Source organism: Gopherus flavomarginatus, chromosome 2, assembly GCF_025201925.1.
Source record: "Gopherus flavomarginatus isolate rGopFla2 chromosome 2, rGopFla2.mat.asm, whole genome shotgun sequence".
NCBI lineage: Eukaryota > Metazoa > Chordata > Testudines > Testudinidae > Gopherus > Gopherus flavomarginatus.
Genome location: NC_066618.1, coordinates 167,536,524 through 167,549,608, shown reverse-complemented (window position 1 = coordinate 167,549,608; position 13,085 = coordinate 167,536,524).

The following is a 13,085-nucleotide window of genomic DNA, read 5'->3' as shown; positions in this document are numbered from 1 at the left end:
CGATGGAGTCTTTGTCTGGTTTAATTGTAGGTCTCTCAAGTGATAAAGCACTAAATGTGCTGTAGGGAGAAATCCTATACTGCCCTCCCTGGGGTGGACAAAATGTGATCTATATGAAGGGACGATCTCCAATGTCTATTTATTGTTCTATTTGCTTTTGCAGTGAAACCAGAAAAAGAAAAGTTTTTGCCCGCGACACATTATTCTGCAACTCCAGGAAAGTCTAATGGGTGCTGCTTAGTGCAATAGACAGACAAGAGAGAGTCATTCTTGGAAATCAAGATTGGGAAGGCACCAGGACAGTATAAGGAAGTTACATTGTCTATCTCTGCAGCGTAACTGGATAACCTGCAGACTTAGGTTTGCAGTGCAGCCAGTCACTGAACAAAGCATTCCTTTGCCGCTGAGTTAAGCTTTGCAGTAAATTTCCCAGGCAAATGACACAGCTACCGTCTTCTCAGTACAAAACATTTGTTGCCATAGCCCTAGGTCATTCATTAGATGGCGAATTATTTTGGCACCAAAATACGATACTTGACTTTCCTCTGAAACTGCATCTTACCTGTGCTTGTCATAATAGAAAAACTGAAAATGCAAAAGGCAGTTGGGAGATTGTTACCAGCTGAGTGTTGCCATTGCTACATCCCTGCTAATTGCATTTTTAAAATTAGCCTCTGCTACAGAAATTCTTCGGTGCTCTATTAACAAGGCATACAGAAAAGAAATGCAGACATTTGACAAAGGACAATTAGGTTTTACAGCTCCTGTGTGTAAGAAGCTGGTGGAAGGCAGGTGGGTGAGTGAAAAAGATGTGAGATTCAATCTCATTGCAGATCAATCAGTGCAAAAATGTGAAAAATGCTTCCTCTCATTACTCGGGCAAATTGAAACAAATGACTTGTAGGTCAAAGCAAATGCATACACAAGGCAAACCAATTTAGCAGAGAGGACTAAATGGGAGGCTGATCTGAAACTGGGCTTTCATAAGCTCAGGAGGAGAAACCAGTTGAGCCTGACTTAATACAAATCATAGCTGGTATTTACCTGGAAATGCTGCTCCAGGAAATGCCCCCTCGAATTGATAGGATTTGTTTCTGGCAATCTTGGAATAAACAGGAATTCCAGGCTTGACTCACTTGATGTTAATAAGCACATTTTTTTTTCTTACAACACTGCAGGCTTGAAGTTCCTTGAAACTGAAAATGATGCACATCTACTATACTGCACACAGCAATTCAGCAGCATGCCAGATGAATGGGCTTAGATATAGCTGAGCAATAACCAGTCCTCTTGGTAGCCAACTGATAGTGATATAATTAGCAAAGCCATTAATCCTTGCTCAGTATTACTATAAACATCATGTAATTTATATCAAGGCAGACAAATAGCATGTCACCTTCTGGGGGGCAGTTAGTATGGAAGATGCTAAATAAAACTCTTTCCGCTACTGATTTGTACCCTATGGCCACAATACAGAACCCACAAAAAAGGCACTTGTTCCCTTGGGCAGAGAAACTAATTGTAATTGTACCATAGAAACACACGGTGACTGCTCTGACTCCTCATTCATGCAAATATTTTCATTGTCACCTTGTCTTGCCACTTCTTGTTTGTCTTTGGATGTGTCTGTTGCATCCTTTCATAATCCGACCGAGAGCTCTTTTGGGTCAGTCTCTTTGCTTTACTCTGTGGGTGCAGTGCCCAGCCCATTGGGCCCTGACCTCTGAATGGAGCTTTTTGACACTACTGCAACATGAATAAATGACAGCTACATTGATGTAGCTAACACAACAGTGCAAATAACTAGAGTGAGGCAAATAATAATTTTTTTTTGCTTCACTGTCAATTTGGAAAAATAAAAAAAATCTGTTTTGGGACAAACTGAAAATAATTTTTTTATAAACTTTTCATGAATTGAAAAGTTGATTATTTTTATGCCTCTGTTTTGACCATCTAAAACATTTTTGATTCTTTTTAAGATGGAAGGAAATTTTGAAACAGTTGTTTAGAGTAAAAAAGTCAGTTTTTTGTTTTTCCTTAGTCTTTGAGGGTTTTTCCAACCAAAACAAGTTGGCACAACAGACACATCAGCAAAATATTTAGCTGTCATTGAAGCTTCATTGGTGAGTGTGGGTTTTGTTTTTTTTTTCTTTTTCCTGGAAGAAAAAAAATTCAGCCAACTGTGCAGGTAACAGCCATAAAACCAGAACACTTCATCCTGAATCCTGATGACTGACACAGGGCCGTAGTTTACCAGGTTTCTGTTGCATAGCAATAATTAAATGACCCAACTCTCACCTCTCCCTTTCTCTAATGTCCTTTGATAAGGGTGTTCAGGCCAGTCAGAGGGGCCTCTTGGTAGCAGTCAGCCCCTGCTGCTGTTCGGATTCTGGGACAAGGCTGGTTATGAGAGACACAAGGTGGGGGAGGGCATATCTTTTCCTGAACCAATTTCTGTTGGTGAGAGACAAGATTTTGAGCTTACACAGAGCTCTTCTTCAGGTCTGGGACATGTACTCACTGTCACTGCTAAATACAAGGAGGAATAGATTGTTTAGCATAAGTAGTTTAACATACATGTCAAAGGACTTTTCAAGATGAAGTGGCCCCCAACACCCCATCAGTCATGGGGGGAAAGGTGGGATGGGAAGGATGATTACTGGCTATTGCACGTTAATCTTTTCTCCATGGAGCTAGGAAGCCCTGATCCACTGGATTAAACTGTCATATCACCATCCAGCGTGTGCCATAAGGCGTAGACTGAAGACACCAGCTGGGTGTCAGACTGAGGCTGGTTCTGGAGGGGCTGCACTCTCTCCCTTGTTCCAAGAGGCTGCCCTGAGTCAGTCCTAGGGTGACCAGACAGCAAGTGTGAAAAATCGGGACGGGGGTAGGGGGTTATAGGATCCTGTATAAGAAAAAGACCCCAAAATTGGGACTGTCCCTATAAAATGGGGACATCTGGTCACACGAGTCAGTCCAGTACATACAGCACTTGCACTGAGCCCCCCACATGCCAAGTGCTACACTTCTCCTTCCCAGGCAGGGCGCCCGCAGCCCCCCAGCAGCAGAGGGGACTTGAGATTAGGACCCTTGCCCTGAAAAGCAGCCTGTGTGTGCTGGACCCATGGCAGCCCCTGTGGCTGGCCCCTTTAGCAGGACTGGTGCTATTATCGCTATTTCTATTGCCTAGCAGAGACCCTTTTGTATAATTCACATCTGAGCTTGGGCTGGGTCCACCCTCCTTTTATGTCTCAAACACTCAGGGCAGGTCGGTAGCGCAGCCATGCACCTGCTCTCATCGGCATGTGACTCCTCATCCTGCTGGGCTTATTCCTCATATTTCTGGAGTTGTGACAGCAGCAGTTTCTCTGCACAGTGAGCCCACAGCAGAAGGGCAGCTATGGGCTTGTGACCTACCGGGCCATTGCAGCGCTGGTCCTCCGAGACCCTGCCCGGCACTACAGCTGTTTGTGCATATTGGGCTTGTGCTGCCAGCAGGTTTGCTCCTATCTTTGCTGAATCCCTCTCAGCCCCCACCTCCAAAAACGAGACCAAGGAGCCATGTTGGCACTGACTGGCTGGCCCCAGCAAGCCGTGTTCAGGAGGAGAAAGCAGAGCTTCTAGGCCAGTCCCTTTGGCTCCTGGGACAATCCCAGACTGAATGGTGGCTGTGAAGACTCGAGTGACTGCAAGGAGCTACTGAGCTGTATGGCAGCCTGTCTGCTGCAGGGGCATGAGCCTCCACATACCTTGGGCGTGGCCTTTCAGGGGTGTCTCTAGGGCACAGCTGCATCATGCTGTCCCCCTTCAGGCTGCACAGCGGGGGCACCGGGTGCCCTTTCAGGAGCTGTGGTACAAAAGCGAAGTGTGAGCTGCCCGCTGGGTTGCACGGGAAGCCATGCACTCGCCTGGCTCTCGGTTTCTCTTTTCCTGCTGGAGGTGCCCAGGCACCGCCCCTTCACCCAGCTGGCTCCCGTGTCTCACGAAGGAGGTGTCACATTATGATTGGCACCCCGATTTAATGACAAACCCACCCTCTCTCCGTGGCCGTGCCCCAGCAGCAGGCCAGCGCTCGGTTACTCAACAGGAAGCCCTGGGGTCAGAGGCAGAGGATCTCCCCTTGGTTTAGCCAGAGGCTTCCCCACTCTTCCCCACTCCGGGCTTCAGAGCAGTGCCTTTATTCACCAGTCTGTAACTGCAAGTCGTGCTAAAGGCCCCCTTATCCCCTTTGGCGATAGTCACTTGAAATTGGAAGTGACTTCACTTTGGGTGAGCTCAGTTGATCCCCTTAGTGTTCACACTCCCCATGAAGATTCAAGAGGCTGATGAGTTTTGGTGGTGCTGATTCATAGACTTTAAACCTTGAGGATCATTTATAATCCTCTGAGCTGCATAACACAGGATTTCACTCAGTGATTTTTGCTTCAACTCCAGCAACTTGTGGGTGCTTGTGCATGCTAGTGTCCCCAGAAAGCACAAGCCACATATACCTGGAACCCAGCTTTTGAGTGTGTGGGCACTTGCTTGCTCAATCAATAACAGAACTCCTCTGGAACTTTTCAGCTCTAGATTCCGAAGTGCCTGACGGAGGTTGGTAAACAGCACCACCTCCATCTTACAGATGTGGAGATGGGCATATAATGGCATGTCACCCATCTAGCCACTCACAACTAACAAACCCAGTTTGGAGAGTTACTGCTCGGCAATAGTCACATAGGACACCTTGCATTTGGTGCACAGAGACTAATGCATTGCAGAAGACTTAATTCACTGTATAATTATGAATGCATCTGAGAAATTCACAGCCTTGTCACGTACACCCTGCTAGAAGAGAGTGACTCTATTCTATTTTACTCTCACTGCCTAGGCACTTCCCGGAGGAGACAACACAGTCCCTGCCCTACGGAGCTCCTTGTCTAAAGACAGATAAGTGAACAAATAGAGAGCAGGCAGGGGAAAACAGCAACAGCTACCCAGGGGAGGGGGTAGGATATGTACATTGTACAATCGCGATGAACAAGCATCTTGCAGATACCACAACAGAGTCAGGTGTTCAGAAAGGACCAGAATGCATTACATAAATTACTCATTTGCTTCAGGTCTATTTAAAAGGCAGACAATATTGCTGTTTCTTTTTGCATCTGTCCTATCCTCCCAGTGTTGACAGAGGGTTTATATCATTCTGATATTTGTTTAGATTTACACCCTTGTGAAAAATTACCTCTCCTAGGCTGTAGACTCTCTCCTGATCACATTGCAGGTAGATCAGGGTCTGGTATCCCCATTGCTGCAGCTATTCCTGACTGATATCATGGCTCCCTTTGCTCCATTGCTGAATTCTTCTGGGACTTACAGAATTGTCCCTAGTAGTTACTTTGGATTCTTCCTGCTGCAGCCTGAGCTCCTTCCTTCCCAAACTGCTCTGTGAATAGCTCCTCCTTGTCATCTAGCCACACAGCTTCCCATTTCTCTAAGTGAGGTAGAGGAAAGCAGGACCTTACTCGGGGAGGCAATTTAATTAAATAAGCATGTGCTGTGTTGAGGACACTGTTAAAGCAAGAGAGATGCTTTCATCAGTGGGCTAAAGCTCACATGACCCAGCAGGCTTTCTGAATCACTTGTAACATCCCATACCTGCCCTATCTCTTTAGTGTGTGTGTTTCCCCTCTCTGGGCCAGACACAGCCTTCCCTTGCAATAGGTATTATTACAGTAGAAATGAGTGTGCGCTTTCTTGGGGTGGGTGAGGATTGAATTTTCCAAAGCTGCACAGTAATGAGGTGAGGAGAAATGGCTGTGGGTGAGAAATATTTCAAGAGGTACCTACACGGTACAGTCAAAGAGAAAATTCTTAGTGAAATATATTGATGCAAAGAAAGAGTTGTTGAGGCCGGTTCAGAACAAAGCAGTTTTCTGGTGTTTTATAGAAGGTTTCTCGCTGAGGTTTCTGTGCTATGGCTTTGAGGCCCACTTGAGCTGGTGTTGCTTAACGACACTGCCAATGTAATAAGATAAAACAATTTGGCAGGTTCTTGTCTGGTGATGCACAAACTGGGGGTTTTTAGGCTGTCAGCCAGACTCCTTTTCAGTCCCACAGGAACTGTGTATCCATCTAACTGCATTTTTCCTGGCTTCATTGAAATGATTTCCTAAATGAAAATGTAACATCTTGCCATCCATGAGATCAGCTGCCCCCACCCCCTGCATCCTGGGAATTGCATTAACCTAATCCCTTTCCAAAGAGTCCTGATGGGCAATAGTTGAGTCTCCCCCAGAGCTTGGCAGCATGGGGTCCACCAGAGGTCAGGGTGGACTCAGCATCTATGTACAACCTCTAGGATCCCTCAAGACGGAATGAAGTACGATGCACTGACCACACCCATCTAACAGACTCCCAGCTCGCTCTTCCCAGGAGAGCCTGGCTCTGGCTGAACCCAGAAAGGGATGAAATGAAGTGAGCTAGGGAAAGGCACCACCCCAGTCAGAGCGTGCGCCCCTTGAAGAAGGGACTGTCTTGTTCAAGGTGTGTAGAGCACTCTGCACCCTGGGGCCCTGAGCCTGCCCAGGGTCTCCAGACACCGTAACATAAATAACAATCACTGAGCACACTCAGGGCCGCCGAGAGCAGGTTTGGGCCCCAGTGAAAAATGTTTTCGGGCCCCCCAGCAAGGGCAGAACAGCTAAAAAGGGCCGATGAAGAGGGATAGGGAAGCCAGGCCCCGGCCCCCGGGCCCCCTTCCGGACCGCCGGGCCCCGGTAATTTGTACCGGCTCCCCCCGGCCCCTCTCGTTGGCCCTGAGCACACCTGCCCTTGCAGTAATTCGGACAGTTCCTGGCTTGGGGTGATACTGGACTTATCACTGGCCACTCAAGCACCAAAAGAGCCTTCTGACAGCTCCACTGCACTCACTCCTCTCCATGGTCTGGCTGTTCTGTCTGTCCTCATTATTGTAACTTATGCTGCCTGGGCCAAGATAAGACATTCCCGAAGAAGCCTCAGCTGCTTCCCCAGGTGCTGGCATGTCTCCTAAGCAGGGTGTCCCAACAATCTGCCATAGCATACTGGTGCTCTACAACCAGGGGTGGCTCTTGGTATTTTGCTGCCCCAAGCACGGCAGGCAGGCTGCCTTCGGCAGCTTGCCTGCAGGAGGTCCCCAGTCCCGTGGATTCGGCGGCATGCCTGTGGGAGGTCCTCGCGGTGACCGGCACGCCCCAGGCACGCGCTTGGTGTTCTGGTGTCTTGAGCCGCCCCTGTCTGCAGCCTGCGTTGACGTCTTCCTCACAACTGGATCTACTTTGAGCAGGGGTCCTGAAGCTATGGGTGCAGGGGGTGCAGCAGCAGCACCCCCTTGCTCGAAGGAGTTGCAGTTTGGTTCAGTGGCTTTCAGCACTCCCACTACACAGATTGTTCCAACGCCCCTGACTTTGAGGTTCTGGGGCAGGCTCAGAAACCTCCTGTCCTTCGGGGGCCCACTGTGGCAGCTGTGATCATCCAGGGGCCAGATGCAAAGTCCTACCACCTGAGTGTTTTGGCACAGATACAAGCAGGTGTTTGTTCTCCAGTGAAGCTGTGGGGTGGGAGATGACATCATTATGGGGTGTGATCTGGGGCTGACCCCTTTGGGCAGTGCCTTCAGCAACAGCACCAGATGTGTTGGCATGGAGTGTGCAGACAGTGTGACTCCTGGGCAGCTCCCAGAATGCTGCGTACATCCGATGGCGGCAGGGGCCTCTTGGCCAGTGCTCTGCAGGGTCTGATTAAGTGGCTTTGAAAGTGCAAACAAGTCCAATGGGGTGAACGAACCAATCAGCACGTTGCTCCTACTTTTGCTTTCCCCTCTCTGCTCATGTGCCTGGGGCTTGCTGCCCTGCACCGGACTGGAGTGATGAGGCACCTTGTCATGTAGTGGGAAGTTCTGACAATTGGGAGAGGCATTTTATAAAACCCAGCCATTCCCTCCTCTTAAATGGTCCCCTTTTCCCCAGTTCCTTCTGAACCAAATGGACATTTCTCTGCTACTTCCTTTGTGCTGGGGAGTTACACATATCAGAGCTTTAAAGGGGGAGTTGGGGGGCCTGTGAGTGAGAGAGAGAGTGAGTGTGTGTGTGCGCGCGCTTTCTCAGACACTGGCCTCCTCCTCTCAAAGAGAGAGACCCAATCGCTGTGGAGCAAAGGGCTCCGCTGCACAGGTGCAGGGGTCTGTCCCAGGGGTTTCGAGCTCCAGTGCTGAGCAAAGTTAAATGAAAAGCCCTTTCTACTTCATTTGCTGTGACAAGCTAAGGCGGGCGAGTGCCCTCTGCCTCTTTGGGGGAAGCCCCTCTTGGAGGACAAACTGAATCCTCAGCACTTTCCAAATGTTATTAAATACCAAAAGCACTACACAGTGTCAAATAAACTGCTGACATTTCCAGTGTGCCAGCGTAGCCTGGCTGCCGGCGTTCTCTGATTACAAGGCCACGACTGCTTTGCGAGAACAAAGCAGGCCGACTATTTAAATGCTAATTGAGCTGAAGAACTTTATGAAAACTTTCTGAGAATTCAAGCTCCTGACTTGTGAGTTAGCTGAGATTCCCTGCCAGCTCCTCCTGCAGCCCCCTGCTCTGTGACTTCTCCTTCGCCTTGGAACAGGGAGCTCTGTTTTGCAGAGCTGGTGTGTGTCTGTTGCTGCTACTGGCAAATTAATGTTTAAAAGCAACCCCCAGTGCAATATAAAAGCCAATTATAGGGAAGGTAAATCATTTAAAAGGAAAAGCTTTAAGTCCTAAATGTAATAAAAAATCAGGATTAGCAATTAATCCAGGAGCTGCCATTTGAACATCCTGGAGCTAGAGATGGGCTGGAACCAAATCCCTTGCTCCACCATCAGGAACTCTGGGATGGCTTCACATCTTTCTCCAGATCTGCATAAGGCTGAGCCAAACGCCTGGATCAAAGCTCTCCCATGGGCGGAGGGCTCTTGAAATACCTTGGTTCTGGGTTTCAGCTTGGCCCTTTCTCTCTGCTGCTGCTGGGACAGGTTGTGGCTGCCCTGAAGCCCTGAAATCAGAGTTCAAATTGCTGGAAGAGACAGTTAAGTTAAAAACCATGACAGTTAAACAAACACCCAGGTAACTCCATTGCTCCATGAACTGATTAATGCTGGTTTACAAGTTAGAGCAGCTCCTACAGCAACTGAAGAACGCTCCGGCTTCCGATGTTTTCATATCACTTCTCTCCATCCCATGTCTGAGCAGCACAACAAGCCCAAACTCATGCACCAGGAACTCCACCAGCTCCCTACTTGCTTCCATTCCGAAGTCAGAGTCGTCCTATGTCTTCATCCATGCCCCATCTGTGCCACATTGCACTGGGCTGCAGCAGCTAGGCAGATGCAGGGGAATGCTCTCATGGGAAAAAGAGGTTGAGATTTCCCACTGGCAGAAACGCTTAGACGTCAGACTGTGACGAACTGGGAAAGTTCTTAATGTTTTCTCTGAGTACTGTGTTGGTGCCTCAGTGTCCCCATGGCAGTTCTTAAGTATCTGGCAGAGCAAAGGGCCAGTGCACCTAAATGCCTGGCACTCTGTCTCCTAGCAACTGATGGCCTGGGCCCCTCCCCTGCAAAGGTGCCAGCTGAAGGTGTTGGAGACAAAGAGATCAGGTGACCTCCTGGCCCGGGAAAGGGGCTAAGGAGAGAGGAGGGGCTGGGAGGGGTGGTTAGTCTGGAGCTGGCTGGGGTCAAGGGTGGAGGGCAGACCTGGGGGTCTGGCTCACTGCCCCCCAGAATGGACCCAGCCGAGGGGTCCGGTTCGCAGTATCTACAAGCTCTGTTTTAGACCCTGTTCCTGTCATCGAATAAACCTCTGTTTTACTGGCTGGCTGAGAGTCACGTCTGACTGCAAAGTGGGGGTGCAGAACCCGGTGGCTTCCTCAGGACCCCGCTGGGGTGGACTCGCTGTGGGAAGCGCACGGAGGGGCAGAGGATGCTGAATGCTCCAAGGAGAGACCCAGGAGGTGAAGCCGTGTGAGCTTCTTGCCCTGAACAAGTCTGCTCCAAGGGAGAGGAGGCTCCCCAAAGTCCTGACTGGCTTGGTGGGGAGCAGTTCCAGAGCATCGCCCGGTGACTCCGTGACAACTGGTGGCAGCGGTGGGACGTACTGCACCCCGTGAATGGCGCTGCTTGCAGTAAGTGACTGGGAAGCAGTAAAACAGAGGAGGGATAATGAGGACCAGGCATGCTGAAGGCTCAGAGTGGGACGGTTTCAGGGGGCGGTTAACCTCTGGGAGTGTGTGACCAGCGAGAAGGACTGTTGGAGTAACGGGGTCCCCCTGAGGACGGCAGCGAGCAGTCTCAGGGGCGGAGGAGCTTGCCGCTCGACCCTGGGAGAGAGAAGGATTTTTGCAGTAGCTGGGTTCCCCGGGGGATTGCAGGAGCAGTCCCGGGGCGGAGGAGTCTGCAGCTCGACCCTGGCAAAGAGGTGGTGATCACGGGAAGGGCTGGCACACCAGGGGTTCTTCCTGGAAACCATGGGGGAGCCAAGAGCACACGGGCCTGTGAGTCCAGAGCCACTTGGGAACGGTGACGTGATGGCCTATCATCATCTCCTTGAGAAGGACATTGTGATCCTGTGCACAAAGAGAGGGTTACGCATGGGGAAATTCACCAAGGCACAGTTAATCGTGCAGTTGGAGGAAAAGCACCGCTCTGAGGAGCAGATTCCTGGCCCAGATGGGGCTACAAGAGGATCTGAGAGCAGCTGGAGCATCAGCCAGGCATCCCCGGGAGTCTGGTCCCCAATCAGACGAGGGTCTTCACGATTGGGTTCCCCATCAGGAGATTGGAGACGGATGGGATGGGAGCAGAGCCCGAGAGAGCGAGAGGACCGTGAGAGAGAGCAAGAGCCCGAGGAAAAGCTGCATGAGAAGCAGCAGCAGCGTGGACTGGTGATGGTGGATCAGAGAGACATAGGGGGCTGCCCAGGGGTTAGTGGGGAAACAAGCCTGCGGGGGCGAGACCCTGGGACAGAGAGAGCTGTGGTGGTGCAGCCCCAGATGCTGAGGGACTGTGGGACCTGGGTGAAGTTCCCTGGGGTGAAGCCCCTCGCCCTGCCTATGGCCCAGATCCCTGTGCAGACCCAGGAGGGGTTGGGCTGGCTGGTGGTTGGGGTTCTCCAGGATATCGGCTGGGAGGCCCCGTTGGGGGGTGACTGTCTCCCCATGGGACAGGATCCAGGCCCCGCTCCTGTAACGGCCGAGGGTTTGAATTCAAATCCAGGGAACCAATTGGCTAGGATGGAAATGGTCAGTGAAAATGCAAATGACCTGGCTGGCAGGGGGGAGGGGCTGCAGGGCTCAGGATACCTGCCTACCTGTAACCAGCCCCCTGGGGCTGAGTGGGAGGGAGAAATGCTCCCTGCCCCCCTGCACACCGGAGAGGGGGCTCACACTGGCTCTGATGCTGTGACCAGAGCAGAGAGCTCGCTGCCTGCCCCCACTGGGACAGCAAGGGCAGCGCTGAGCACGGGGGGAGCTGAGATCCCATCTGAGTGGGGGGACACCCGGGCAGGGCAGGTCAGCTGCCAAACAGGTTTGCCTGGTCCAGACGTGCTGCTGGGAAGTGATTACACAGCAGGGAGGGAGCTACCAGGGACAGGGCTCAGGGGGGCTGTGACCCCAGGCCCAGCCAGCGAGAGGGAGCAGGTCCCACTCCCTGCCCCAGCTGCTGAATCCCAGACCGAGCTGCAGAGGGATCCCTCCTTGGAGAAGCTGAGGGAACTTGCTGGCCACAGCGCTGCAAACCTCCGTGGGGAAGGCTGCAGGGACAGAGTCCTGCAGGAGGAGGGATTCCTGTACCGGGAATGGGCTCCCCAAGGGGAAGTAGAACTGGGGGGAATCGAGAGGCAGCTGGTGGTGCCCCAGGAATCCACAGGGTTCTTCCCGTTCAAGCTGCTGGATGGGAGGAGAGTGAGGGGACCCCTGAACCTGAAGAGGGAGGATTGGATGGAGAAGGGGGAAGACCCCCAGGGGGATCTCTTCCCTGAGATGGGAGCCAATCTCCCCATCAGGTGTTCCCTGTTCAGAGTCACTGGGAAAGCAGCCCAGAACCTGGAGAGAGAGGTCAAGGACCTGCTGGCTTTAGATGGGATCCAGCTGTTTTACAGCCCATGGGCCTCACCCGTGGGGCTGATCCCCAAGGGAGACAGGATAATCTGGTTTTGTGGGGGCTATCGGAAGCTTAAAGCCATCACAGTGTCCGATGCCGACCCCATGCCTAGGCCTGGGGAGATTCTAGACAAGCAGAGGGAGATGGAGAACTTGGCCCTGGCAGACACTGATAACATGTGCATCTTTAGCCAGACCTGGGAGGAACAAGTGTCCCAGGTGAAGAGGGGGCTGGGCTGCCTCAAGGAGGTGGGACTGACGTTAAAAGCTGGAAAGTGTAAGGGGGGACGGCAGAGGTGTTGTGTCTGGGCCACAAAGTGGGAAGCGGCTGCCTAAGCCCAGAGCTGGCCAAGGCCAAGATGGGGGCTCTTAAGTGCTGGGAGAAGACCCCGTGCCAGTTTGGACCCCAGAGGTATTGGGGTAGCAAAAGGGTTCAAGCCGCATAAACCTTCCCACATGCGGCCTGCAAGTGCCATCAAGCACACCCGACCTAAGGGAGGAGGGCGTGAGACTGGACTGTCCTGGTGTAACTCACACCAAGGAATGGGAGAGATGCTGGGGCATCCATGGGAACGTTGGTGGGTTCGAACTTCCCCAGGTCACTGGCTGGAGTGACCTCGCTCAGTTCGGTCTCGAAGGAGGGAGAGATGTGACGAACTGGGAAAGTTCTTAATGTTTTCTCTGAGTACTGTGTTGGTGCCTCAGTGTCCCCATGGCAGTTCTTAAGTATCTGGCAGAGCAAAGGGCCAGTGCACCTAAATGCCTGGCACTCTGTCTCCTAGCAACTGATGGCCTGGGCCCCTCCCCTGCAAAGGTGCCAGCTGAAGGTGTTGGAGACAAAGAGATCAGGTGACCTCCTGGCCCGGGAAAGGGGCTAAGGAGAGAGGAGGGGCTGGGAGGGGTGGTTAGTCTGGAGCTGGCTGGGGTCAAGGGTGGAGGGC